Consider the following 14,456-nt stretch of genomic DNA (forward strand, 5'->3'; position numbering starts at 1 on the left):
ATATGATATTTTTTATGAATGTGCTAGTGAAATTCTGTTCGTCTAATTTTGTTTGCCAATGCGAAACGTAATCTGGCTTGGAACTGTCGTCTTAACATCTAAGAACCGAAAGAAAAATTTTCCTATCACTTCGAATTATAATTATATTTTTATAAAAACGTTAGAATATATAATTATTAATAAATTGGAAAATACATACGAGAACTTGATTAGACGAATAGTCTAAAAAAGTCCGTAGAAATTGCAGACCACAAAAATAAAAATAAAAACTAAATAATATTAAAGAACTATATATAGACAATATATAGAACGAAAATTATAATTAATAATTTTAGAATTAGTGGAAAATATATGAAACCGTAATATAAATTACTCATCCACTTATATTTGTGGTATTTATTAAAACAACCAAGTTTTGCAAAGTTATAAATGTAAAAATTTTTCAATTGGCAATTTACTTTCAATCCAAATGGTTCTTGTCCAAGCTAAGTTTACCATCAGTGCGCCTCGAAGGTGTGCCGAGAGTTGCTTACAGCGCTCCAAGTGGCTCTTGGCAAACTATATCGATGGGTGCTTTCTACGGGGAGCGGTGGGTAGAGGGGAAGTGACTTTTTTCGCCGGACGCGCCGTCTATATTTATGGCGGGCAACTAAGCCCGCACCGCATCTACGTTTATAATATCTTTGATACTTCTGATCTGCCTCTGCTACCAGTGTCCCCAATCTTGGGAACTTTTTAAATTGCGCTTGCATCGCGCTAACCAGGCGCCGACAACCCGATTGGTCACTGTTTGCGCGCTGAGTTTGAATTATATTAATATTCAGATTTAATATTTATGAGTAATAATGATTGGAAAACACATCAAAAGTAATTTCTTAATCCTAAATTAGAATTTTGGAGTAATCGATCAAAACATAAAGCTAATTTTCATGAAAAAAAACATGATTAATTCCGATGTTAGGATGATTATTTGTATAAAATATATATTTTATAATAATTATACAATAGTTAATTAGTCACAGTATACATAACAGAAAATTTGTTTAAATTTCTTGGATCTAGACAACAAACTAAAAATGTTATTTATATATTTAGCGAATATTGTGACACTGTCTTGTAATCCAGGTCTTCTTCAAGTTATTAAAAAATGTATGGTATAACATTTATCAGTGCAGTAATTAATTGTTCTTAATTCATTTTTGGTAATTTTAGTAATCTTATTTTAAGTGACATTGTCGGCAATAAATAAAATTTTAATTTTAAGACTCGACAGATACGAGATTAATCATTGGGAATGATTTACTTCTCTGAACTCAGAATTCATAACCTCTTTTTCATTATAATTGAATTATTTATTATAAATATTAAATCTGAATATTTATATAATTTAAACTCTTCGCGCAAACAGTGACCAATTGGGTTGTCGGAGCCTTGTCGGCGCGACGCAAGCGCAGTTTAAAAAGTTCCCAAAATTGGGCACACTGTCTGCTACTCAGATGAAGAACTACACTTGAAACGAACGTTGAGTCTAGTTCTCTTCTATCACATAATTAAGGACTCATTTAATGTTCTACGAAAATAAAAAAAAATTGTTTTCAAAAGTCACCCCTAACAATGAAAAAACACCCTTAATCTAAATCATACACAAATTGTAAATCTGACCATTTAATAATTAAGGACTTATTTAAGGCTTATTTTTAACTCATTCAATGCCCTTTTCAAAATTTAATACTCCTCTATTTCGTTACATTCTCATCAGAGAAGGTATTAGATTTATGTAAAATTTGACCCTCTAGTTTTTATCAAATGTTCACGTTTTGAGACTCCCTGAATCCGAAAAACAGGTTTTTACGAATGTGCCTGCCTGTATGTATGTCTGTCTGTATATCTGTCTGTGAACACGATTACTTGAAAAAAAAACCCTATTAGATTGCCCTTTGGTACACTCGTTAAGTGTCCTAAACTAAAGGTCAAGTCCGTTAGCCAGCCATTTTGGAGATAAATTCAAAAAGTGGGCACATTTTAAATATTTTTGAGACCACTTTTTTCAATATTCAAAAATTTTCTGTACGGTTATTCATAGTATTCAAAGAGGCGAAAAATTTATTTTCATGACTTTTGTTAAAAAAAATTTAATTACCAGAGTTATAGCATTTACAAAATTCCAAAAAACACACGAAAATGAACATTTTAAGCTAAATAACGCATGATATAAAAAAAAGTAAATAGAAAAAAAATGTTGCTTTTCGAATTTCCTACAAGATTATCAAAACAAGTTTTGGAATTTTCTTGAAAAATCAAAAATTCAAATTTTGACGGCATACAAAATAATGAAAAATCCAAAATATACATTTTTTGGCCAAGCTATGCAAAATACGGCAAAAGATGAAATCACAAAAATTATGCATTTGAAAAAGATCTACAAATTTGTTGTTTCATGTTTTTGATGCTATTCTTTTATGATTAAAACTAAAAACAGAACTATCAAATAATTATTCATGGCAAATAAATCACTTTTACATTCTCACCAGAGAAGGTATTAGATTTGTGTAAAATTAGACACCCCCTCCCCCTCACAGTTTTTATCAAATGTCCACGTTTTGAGACCCCCTGATCCGAAAAGCAGGTTTCACGAATGTGTCTGCCTGTTCGTCTGTTTGTCGTTATGTCTCTATGTCTGTCTGCCTGTCTGTCTGTGAGCACGATAACTGTTGAACAAAATTAATCTATTAGATTGGCTTTTGGTACACTCTTTCAGTGTCCTAAGCTAAATGCAAAGTTCGTTAGTCAGACATTTGGGATAAAAATACTAAAAGTGATCCCTTTTTGAAAATTTTTAAAACACATTTTTTCATGATTCAAAAATTCTCTAAACAGTTGTTCATAGTACTTGAAAAGAAAAATTTTACTTTTCGATAGCCCTACAAGATTATCACATCAACTTTTAAATTTTTTTCGAAAAATTGAAAATTAAAATTTTGGCCTCACAAAAACTAATCAAAAATCAAAAATTGCATTTTGCTATCAAACTATGCAAGATGGAAAAAAAATGATGAGGCAAACATTTTGCACCTAAAAAATATCTACAAATTTGTTATAATTTACTTTCTTATAGGACAAGTAGTTCTTGTTTCATTTGCAAAAAAAAAAACATTAAAAATACAAAAATTATAATTTTCGACACACGACACAAGCTAAGCAAAAATAAATAGATAACATATTTTCACCGAAGGTAAAGCAAAAAATGTGTGTTAATGTTTTTTTTACAGTCTCGTCAAAGAAGGTATTAGATATGTGTAAAATTTGACACCCCCCCCCCCCAGTTTTTGCAGATGCTTACGTTTTGAGACCCCCTTAATCCGAAAAATAGTTTTTTACGAATGTGTTAGTCTGTCGGTCTGTCTGTATGTATTTATGCCTGTCTGTCTGTCAGCACGATAACTTTTGAAAAAATAATTCTATGAGATGGGCCTCTGGTACACGATTTTTCAACTTTTCCAATTAACAGGATACAGCTTTATATAAATAGGTCATCGTTAAATTATTAGATAAATAAAAAAACAATTAAAAACAAAAGAATTTGCAACAAAGATGTTAAATTCTTAACCAAGAAGAAGATTTCTTGACCGAGAAGTTGAATTTTCAGTCAAAAAAGGCAAATAATAAACACAAATTATCTACAGAAAGTTGAATTTTCCACCGAAAAATATTATTTTTCGAACAAAAAGTTTAAGTTTTGTCAAATAGTTTAATTCTGTAACATATTATTGAATTTCCAAGCCAAAAAGAAGAATTAATTTCAAAACAGTAGGTTTTTAATATAAATTGAAAAAATAAAACTTTATAATACAAAACCGAATAGCTAAACTGTCAGCTAAAAATTTTTTTTTCAACTAAACATAAGTAAAACAAATTTTTATCCTAACATTTTAATTTTTAACCAAAGAGATGAATATAATTGCACTTTTAACAAGAATGAAATTTTTAACCAAAAAAAAGAACTGTTTACCAAACGAGCTGAATTCCGAGCCAAAAATATAATAATATCACCGGGCCACTTTTTCTTTCCAGATTACGCCACTGTTTGAATATCAAGAATCTCTTCAGTTTTTGGAAAATGCAGAAACATTGCTTAAGAAGGATTTTGTGGTAGGAGCATGGCTGAAATTATATGAAAATATTTTGAATAGAATCTCTGAATTTTTTAAACGAAAAAGTGATTTAAAAAAATTATTTAAATAAACTTACAGACAATTTCAGGATTTCCAGGTGGCCCAGTACTTTAGTATCTCTATATCTCTAGCAAAGTAGATTAAAATTAAATTCCTTTGTCAACAAATATTTAATGAGTTTTGTTAGGAGAACCCTATAAATCGACATATTAAATTACAGAAAACAAATGGTCAGCTTTTTGAAGTTAGAAGTGTCAAGCGTCATAGTGGAACTTGAACATGGTTACTAAGGAATAATTTTACGATAGAGAAAATAAAAAAGGGAATTTAAAAATAAATGTACGAAAGATAAAATTAAAAAAGGAATTAAATTTTAATCTCTCGATTTTCTGCAGCTTGCTGATTTTTACGGTGTGGTGTTTGTACTCCTGAAATTCTCTTGAAATTTCGTTGATATACTGAAAAATTTTTAATGTTTACGGTATAACATTCTTCTATTTTAACGAATTGTGTTTGGAAAGCTTTATGAATGTGATATTTTACCATTTTTCAGCATTTCAAATTAAAAAATCTTTAATTCTGAACCTCCTAAATTTGAAAATAGTCGACTTTTATTTTGAAAGTTGAATAATTCTTAATTTTAAATGAGTACTGTAGTTGAATTTTCAATAGCTTAATTTAGTAGAAATCTCGTATGTTGATATGTAATTCAATTACTGAATTTTATAGGAAATTTATGTCTGGAAAATTTAACTTTTGAATTTTTAACACTTGAAATTTCAAAGAAAAAGCTGAATTTTGAAACAAGAAGAATAAGTCTCTATAAGAAAAGAGAAAATTTTAAACGAAAGATATGTATTTTTTATAAAACAGACAAATTTTAAAGCCCCGAGACCAGACCTAACATTTCCTAAGGATTTTGATGCGCTCAATCCGAATCCGAGCTCAAAATTGCTCCTGCACGTCAGGTTTTCAAGATATCCTAACCTAAAAGTGCAAAAAACGCGTTTTTTAGCTGTTCTTGAGGTTATGTAACCGAACAAGAAAAATGTCTACCACAAAAGCTAATATAGAATTGAATGTACTAATCTTCCCCTTTCAAACCTACTTGGATTCATTAGGATATATTTATTTTTCACCGAAATATTGTAATCTGAAATTTTTTATTTTAGCGTTTTAACCCATTAACTCTGAGGTGTTCAGATTTATACAACGCATTCTCTATTGCTGGCGGTACGATATTTTTTCTTCAAAATATTATCTCAGGGGTTTTCGAGGGTGCCCTTTCTATTGCCGGTGTCAGTTTTTTATTATAACCCCTAGAAGATCCAATATGGCGGCCACAATTTAGGGCTTTAAAAAAGAACAAAGGATCCCGCATAAAATACCAACAAAAAAGCGTGCAGTCGTTTGGAATCAAACTTCGCACATTGATAAAACAAAAGAAGACGGCCTGCGCGGAATGCTACTGCGCACTCTGTGTGCAATCTAATGTTCACGTTCGCTGTATGTGCGCGCCGTTCTACGGCGCAGACAGTCTTCGATCTCTAGCTGGCTCACTGAGCTGGCGACGCTTTGATGACGTGTTATGCGTAGGTGATGAAATTCGTTTTTTGCTACAAATCTTTCCGTGTTAGAGATCACGTTTGAGTGGCGGGCTAACGGTTGGATGCGTAGGCAGTCAAATTCTTTTTGTATTTTAAATCTGTCTAGCGGTTACATTTCGTGTCGATCGTGAATTTTGTATATAGTGAGTTTTAGAATTTCCACGTTACTGTTCATTTTAAGAAAAAAAATGAGTTCGAAAACTCCTTGCTCTAAGAAAGTTAATATGTTTTGTCACGTTTGTGAAGAGTATGAAACGGAGAAATACCGTCGATCAATTAATGATTCGATAAAAACGTCATACTTCAACTGTTATGGGACTTCAATGAAAAATTTGGATGAACCGTGGGTACCAATCTCAATTTGTCATGCTTGTAGGTTAAATTTGTCAAATTGGGAAGATGAAAGTACCAAGACGCAGACTGTTATTCAACCACCTGTTTAGCGTGAGCCCAATGATCATAATACTGATTGTTACTTTTGCATATGCAAAAAAGGAGGTTTTTCTCAAAAGTATTTGGAGAAGATTGTTTAGCTTGATGTAAAGTGTTACACCAGCCAAGATTGGTATTAGAAATCACTCTGAAAACAAAAGTGACCGATCAACTAACGAATCAATTGATACTGACGATCCTAATGCAACTGAAGGTTTTTCTTGGGAAGAATCAGATGACGAAAGTCCTAAATTTTTTGACCAAGACGGATTAGGCGATTTTATACGTGACCTTGATCTTCCAAAAGATAAAGCTGAGCTTTGCGCTTCAAGACTCAAAGAGAGGAAACTATTGTTACCTGGCACTAGAGTAACTGTTTACAGAAATAGAGAAGAAAAGTTTATCAAGTACTTTTCAATGGACAGAGGGATTGTGTATTGTAATGAAATCGAAGGACTCATTAATTTATATAAAATAAACTTATATACGCCAGAGGATTGGCGTCTTTTCATAGATTCGTCTACAGAAAGTCTGAAAGCAGTACTATTACATAATAGAAAAAATACGCTGCAATTCCAGTAGGTCACTGAACTACACTGAAAGAATCTTACGATACTTTCCAATTACTCCTGATAAAAATAAAATACAATGTCCATAATTGGCTTATTTGTGGTGACTTCAAAATGATAAATCTTATAATAGGTTTACAATCAGGAAACATTAAATACCCTTGTTTTCTTTGCCTTTGGGAGAGTCATGCAAGGGATGAACATAGGATAACGGAGAAATGGCCAGACAGATTAGAGTGGACAGTTGGTCAGTATAATGTTGTCTATGAAAGTCTTGTTGGCAAAAAGAAAGTATTATTGCCACCACTCCATATAAAACTAGGGTTAATAAAGCAATTTGTGAAAGCCCTAAACACCGAAGGAAAATGTTTCAATTATATCAGATCTACATTTCCGCATTTAAGTGATGCCAAAGTTAAAGAAGCATGGTTGACTTTCAAAGATGTTGTACAGTAATTTTTAGGGAACAATCAAGATCCAAAGTTTAGAACTATTGTATCTAGTATGTTCAAGAATTCTAAAAGATTAGGTTGTTTGATGAGTATGAAATTACATCTTCTCAAATCTCATTTGGATTATTTCTCAGAAAATGTTGGAGCATTCAGTGAAGAAACGGGCGAACGCTTTCATCAAGACTTTCATCAAAAAGATCAACATTATCAAGGTCGATGCAATGTAAGAATGATGGCCGACTATTGCTAGTCTTTGCAAAGAAATAATAATGACCCTACTAGTCATAAACGAAAGTCTATTCAACGATCGTTTGACATGAAGCGCGAACTTTTCCATAAGAAAACAAGCAATTAGTTTCACCTTCATTGAATATACAATCGTAAGTCTTGCCTTAACTGGCTGGGCAATCGTAAGTCTTGCCTTGACTAGCTGGACGATTCAAAGTCTTGCCTTGACTAACTGGGCGATTCAAAGTCTTGCCTTGACTGGCTGGGCGATACAAAGTCTTGCCTTTATTGGCTGGGCAATTCAAAGTCTTTCCTTGATTGGCTGTGCAATTTAAAGTCTTTCCTTGATTGGCTGGGCAATCTAAAGTCTTGCCTTAATTGGCTGGAAAATATTAAGTATTTCCTTCCTTAGCTGGGCAATCCCAAGTCTTGCCTTAACTAAATGGGCAATCGTAAGTCTTGCCTTGCCTGGCTGGACGATTCAAAGTCTTGTCTTGACTGACTGGGCCATTCAAAGTCTCGCCTTGACTGGCTGGGCGATACAAAGTCTTGCCTTTATTGGCTGGGCAATTCAAAGCCTTTCCTTGATTGGCTGGGCAATCTAAAGTCTTTCCTTGATTGGCTGGGCAATCTAAAGTCTTTCCTTGATTGACTGGACAATCTAAAGTCTTGCCTTAATTGAATCGAAAATATTAAGTACTTTCTTGCTTAGCTGGACAATCCAAAGTCTTGCTTTAACTGGCTGGGCAATCGTAAGTCTTGCCTTGCCTGGCTAGACGATTCAAAGTCTTGTCTTGACTGGCTGGACGATAAAAAGTCTTGTCTTTATTGGCTTGGAAATCCAAAGGCTTGCCATAATTGGCTGGGCAATTTAAAGTCTTGCCTTAATTGGCTGGAATATATTAAGTACTTTCTTGCTTAGCTGGACAATCCCAAGTCCAGCCTTAAATGGCTGGAAAATATTGAGTCTTGCCTTAGTAAGATGGAAAATCCTAAGTAAGTTTACAATATTAAATGAATCATAATAGTAAAATTTTTTTTTTTTTTGAAGTCCTAACTGTTTTCCATGTTCGCTCTTCTAGGATTTTTAACAAAAAACTGAGCCAATCGAAAAGGAACCCTCGAAAACCCCTCTGATAACATTTTCAAGGGACAATGGCATACCATCTCGGCGTTAATGGGTTAATACGCTAAATTGAAAAATTTCATTTCAAGGTTAGCCCACTTTTAGTGTGGAATTGAATTATTTCATGAAATGTAAACGATTGAATTCGCTGCTCCCAGGGTTAGGTGGGTTAGCCTGCTTATGATTTGGTAGCGGTGATTTCGGGGCTTAGGTGGATTAGCAGGTAGGTGGGTTAACCCACGTGTGGCATGGAACTTCATTATTCTAAGAAAAATATGCGACTAAACTTATTGTTCCCAGAGTCAGGTGAGTTAGCTTGCGTGTGGCTTGTTAGGGGTGGTTTCTACCCCTAGGAAACGGCTTCCGTAGAAATGAAAAGACACGGGTTCCATATTTTTTATTTTTTTTATATCAATGTGCAAAGTTTGGTTCCAAACGACTGTACGCTTTTTTGTTTGTATGTTGTGCGGGATCCTTTGTTCTTTTTTAAAGCCCTAAATTGTGGCCGCCATATTAGATCTTCAAGGGGTTATAACAAAAAACTGACACCGAGAATAGAAAGGGCACCCTCGAAAACCCCTGAGATAATATTTTGAAGAAAAAATGTCGTACCGTCAGCAATAGAGAATGCGTTGTATAAATCTGAACATCTCAGCGTTAATGGGTTAAAACGCTAAAATAAAAAATTTTAAATTACAATATTTTAGTGGAAAATAAAGATATCCTAATAAATCCAAGTAGGTTTGAAAGGAGAAGATTAGTACTTTCAAATTCCATATTAGCTTTGTGGTAGACATTTTTCTTGTACAGTTACATAACCTCAAAACAGATAAATAAACGCGTTTTTTGCACTTTTAGGTTAGGATATCTTGAAAACCTGACATACAGTAGCAATTTGAGTTCGGATTCGGATTCAGCGCATCAAAATCCTTCGGAAATGTTTGGTCTGCTTTCTGGTTTTTGACTTTTGTCAAATTTTGTGGGCCTGTGTAATTATAATAAACAGAATAAATTAGTTCTAAACTGATAACTAATAATATTATATACCTAAAAAGATAATATAATAAAGATAATAAAGATAAAGATAATATATATAAAAGATAATATATAATACTTCAATTTTTATTTTTCTGAATTAATTTTCATCAAAAAAGAAAACAATTTCCCAACAAAATAGTTGAGGAGTTCATTGGATCTGAAGTTAATTATTTGACTAAAAATTGAACTAATTTGTTAAAAAAATATTTTTCCTGTAAAGGAATCATAATTAAAGTTGATGATTCCAATTTTTGCTTTTAAATAAACTTTTACGTTAAAAATTTTACTGTTGTTTTTTTGTAGCAGAAAATTAATCTTCTTGGTCAATCATTCCTTTTTTTTAAACTTAACAGCTTTGTTGAAAATTCATAAAAAATTTTTTTTTTTTAAATGTAACTATGTCATGTTTGGAAATAACTTTATCCTTCATATTGAAAATTCCTCTTTTTTATAGAATATTAATCTCCTTGGCCGAAAAGTCACCTTCTTTATTGCACATTTAACAATTTTACTGAAAATTCACTTTTTTCATCGTTAATTTCTTCGGAGTTTGTATTTAAAAATACTACTATTCTATTCTTATCTAAAACTTTATACTGTATATTGTGCAAGTTGAAAATTCAACTATTTAATAAAAAATGTATGTATTTTGTTTTAAGACGTCTTTTTGTGGAGGAGAAAAGCTTTGCTAGTAGAAATTTCAAGTTTTTGGTTGAGAATTTAACTATGTGATTAAAAATTCATCTTAGTTGATTCAAAACTATCCATTTTTTTTTAAATTCTTCTTTTCCGATTTAAAAGTTCTCTTTTTTGGAAAATTGAACAATAATTTTTGGCCGTGAATTGTTTGATTTGGTTAAAACTTTAACTATTTTCTTCAAAAAGCAATATAGTTCGGTTTGCAATCTTAGGAATATAAATTTCTTGGTATTAAATGCAATGCAGGAACCACAATAATCTTATTTAAAAGAATTAATAAACGTAAAATTTGTCTCTGGCCAAAGACTGCGTTTCCTTCGGGGAAGAGAAGAGGTCAAGAAGGCCCAAAATTCATAACGTAGCGGAAATTTAAGAGACTTCTTGTGGGTAGCAGAGCCCGAATAACTGCTTGCAGTCCCGTTAACCTGTCTCTGTCATTCAAACAACGAAGTAGAGCCAGAGTAGCTGTTAGCAGTCATGGTAAACTATTTTCGAGAGTTGATTTACTTAGCATATGCAGTGATGGCAGAACGCGTATATTTCTGACGTACTCAGTAGTGATTGCTGTGTATTTTTAGGTTATGTAACACCGCGTCTCAACTTAAAAATACATAGGAAGCATTACTGCATATGCCAGAGATATCTGCGTTTTCCCATAGCAGTATGCAGTGCTGTTCAACGGTTCCTCAGATATTATCAACGAAGCAGAGGCAGATCAGCAGTATGGAGTACTGTTTAGCGGTTTCTGAGATTTGATCTACGAGCATTTGTTTTCGACCGCAGACAACTTTTCCCGAGACTTTATCTAGGTAGCAGAGGCAAAGTATTTACTTGCAGTCCTATGCAGATGTTTATTGAGTTTCTTTTTTGATAGAATAGCCAGAGTAGCTGTTTGCAGTGCTGTTCAACAGCTGCTTGCTATTCTGCTCAGCCATTCAAGAGAGTTACCTTTGTAGCACCGTTTTTTACGACTGTTCGCGGTCGTCTACGAAGATTTTTCTTTTAATGCAAAATTATTATTGTTGATAAAATATTGTGCTTCTTACTGATTTACAATACATTAAGAAAAATATGTTTTGACAGAGAGTTACTTTGGAGTTCATAAATGCATATTTTTTGTACTGAATTGCTGTGATAGAAAAACATTATCTATAATTTTTGGGAGGTGTCTTTCATTCTTTAAAATGTAGCCGTAGTTTAAATGTGCAAAAATTTTGAAATAAATGAAATATCCCGCTCTACAAGTTCAGTCTTATGGTTTATGCTCCTTTCACGCTTAGGCTCTCTGCTGCTCCTCTCAAAACTTGAGCCATTCCTTATATGCTTATACATGGTACACAGAAAAGATAATATCATTAAGTCAAGAAAATATTTGTTTGAATCCGGATAGTACCATATTTTCTTGAGGCAAGACAAATTTCTTGTATCAAGAAAATGGTAGTTTCTTTTATGTTTACATATAGTTTCTTTTTCGAAATAAACTGTAGATAGTACGCACCAACATCCCATTCAAGTTGCACTTAATCTGCTCGGGAATCCAAAAAATGTCGACATAGGTTGATTGTTTTCATAATGAATTTTTGAAAATAAATTAAAACTTACCTTTATCTTAAATTTCGTTCAGGTATCATATAACTTTGCAATGCGATTTTTAAACAATGTAATTCTCACCATATGCTGTTTCAAAATTGGAATAAGTACAAGTTTATATTTTTCAATTATTGTTCAGATTTAAATTAATGTATTTAATCGTAGAAAAAATCATTTAATCGTGTAGAAAACATTCATGTAAAAAATATTAATGTCGAAAATATCTATGTAGAAAATAACAATGCAGAAAATATTCGTTTAAAAAATAGTAATATAGAAAATATGCATGAAGAAAGTATTCGAGTAGAAAGTATTATACGTCAAATAATTAAAAAGTATTCATGTACAAAATATTCATGTAGAAAATATGCATTTGAAAATATATAACTGCGAATAATTTTTTAAATATTCATGTGCAAAATACTCGTGTACAAAATTTTTCACAACAAACAATAGCGAGTGTAGAAAACATTTATTCCTATTCGACACGATCTCGAAATGTACTGATTCATCAAAAACTGTAGCTGTGCCCCTTTCCCCGCCTGCCTCATCCCTTCGCATGCTCACCACCAATTCTTACGACCTGTTTTGGAGCTCAAAGAATATGTGTGCCAAATTTGGTCAGCACTGCTCAAAAACTTTTGATTTGAATTAGCGTCATCAGTTTTAGGCCACTTAATTTGATATGTATATATAGATATATAGTCAGTTCTATTTCGCATTATTTTTTTAAAAAAAGCTATTAGAAATTAGCGATTTGGGTTGCGGTAGGAACCATCCCGAGCGCTTAATCTACAAGTGTCTCAATTATCAAGTCGATAGATGCAACGGTGTGGACGCTATCGAGCCTCAACGGCAGAAATTTGAATTTTATATGGTAGATTGAAAAAGCTGTGCCCCAACCCATCTTCTTCCAACACTCTCACGACATGTCTGAGAGTTCAAAGAATGTGTGAAAAATTTAGTGCCGATTGGGAAAAAACTGCGATTTAACCCCCCACTCCACTATCTGCTCTCTCCCTCGTACCCCCTTTCCCGACATTACTTTTAATATATTTCAATAACTGCCCCATTTCACCCCCCCCATGCTCTTACGAATTGGCCCGAAACCTTAAGAACATGCGTACAAAATTTGATACCGATTAGTCAACAACTGCGGCAGTGCCTCCTTCCCTTATCTTAATCGCTTCTATGCCCCCATACTCTAACGACCTGACTGGGAGCCCAAAGAATATGTATGGAAAATTTGGTGCTGATTAGTCAAAAACTGCGAATGTACCACTTCATATGTCCCAAGCTTCCGTTACCCCCCACCCACCCCATACTGTTGCAACCTAGTTGGAAACTCAAAGAACATATGTGTGATAAATTTGGTGCCGATTTTCGATAACTGTGCATTTTCACAAACAACTTACGTTTTAGGCCAGTTCATTTAATATATTTCAAAAAACGGTGACCCCCCCCCCCCCCGGATACTCTTAAGACTTATCCGGCAAACCAAGGAATATGTATAATAAATGTGATGCCGATTGGTCAAAAACTGCGAACGTACCCCCCATATGCCCCGACCCTCCGTCTGCCCACCCCATTCGTTTAATAGGCAGTCGCGGACAATTGTCCAGTGGTAGTACCAAAATAAATAACCCCCAAACGGAGGTGTGAAAACCATGCCGAAAGCTGAATGGCACCTGGGTTAGGTGTTTAGAACGGTAACTCTGGGTTATCGGGCGACCTCAGACTTTCAAAACAACAGAACGTGCAGGGCTCCCGACAATAGGTCGGGACCTTTAGGTGGACGGAGCAACTAAATAGCGACTTGCTAGAGTGCTACGATGCGAGTGTGACAACTAAACGGGGTTACATGGCACGCCTGCATGCTCCGTGGTTCGAGAAACACCCGGACCTATCGCACTTTTCGCAGCAACGTCTGGGAAACCATGCCGAAGTACTCCAAGAAAGGGGCTATGTAAGCGGAACGCCTACTCTACCACAGCTAGAACAAGCCAGCAACAGAGAAATAGAGGCGACACTAAGACCAACCGCGGGCAGGCATCCAATAGAGGAAGAGCGATGCTTAATGACCCGGAGAAACATCAACACCAATGTTTCTCTCAAGCCTAAAGATCTGACTGAAATGGATGACGAACTTCGTGGACATTTTTCCGAATGCATCAACTTGCCATAAAGATAGGCTGGGCAAGACAGTACGCGTCCCGTATTCAGTGTATGATTGACTACGTCACATCTGGCAGGAATTTTACCGCCATGGTTTGAAAGTTCGCACGCGAACTCCGGACCCGTTATCACACACTTGACAAGTCAAAGCTGCTGACCATCAGGCAGTATATTGTTGAGCGAGTACAGATACTATCTGACGCTAAGAGAAGTTCAGAGCGAAGGGAGAGGTGGGAAGAAAGTACTAAGAGGGATGAAGAACTATCCCGCACCGGGACCAGATTGTATCAAAACCTTCTGGTGAAAGAAGTTTTCTTCAACACATCAGCATTTGGCCCGTATTTTCACCTCATATTTGAAGTCGGAAG

At 34.2% G+C, this 14,456-nt stretch overlaps 2 protein-coding genes across 3 annotated transcripts in view; one reads left to right on the plus strand and one right to left on the minus strand.

The window, feature by feature from the left end:
* The window catches only part of LOC117170374 (thyroid receptor-interacting protein 11-like), a 108,990-nt gene extending 104,550 nt beyond the window's left edge, over window positions 1–4,440 (minus strand). For both annotated transcript variants that reach the window (XM_033357130.1, XM_033357132.1), the window contains exons 1-2: window positions 4,249–4,440; window positions 4,010–4,161 (exon numbers count right to left, since the gene is read on the minus strand). The gene's annotated coding sequence lies outside the window, so the exon portion shown is untranslated. The remainder of the gene's footprint in view (window positions 1–4,009; window positions 4,162–4,248) is intronic.
* Window positions 1–14,456, plus strand: part of LOC117170376 (band 4.1-like protein 4) — a 286,040-nt gene that overhangs the window by 100,503 nt on the left and 171,081 nt on the right. The window lies entirely within an intron of this gene.

Source organism: Belonocnema kinseyi, chromosome 3 (assembly GCF_010883055.1).
Source record: "Belonocnema kinseyi isolate 2016_QV_RU_SX_M_011 chromosome 3, B_treatae_v1, whole genome shotgun sequence".
NCBI classification, from domain to species: Eukaryota; Metazoa; Arthropoda; class Insecta; order Hymenoptera; family Cynipidae; genus Belonocnema; species Belonocnema kinseyi.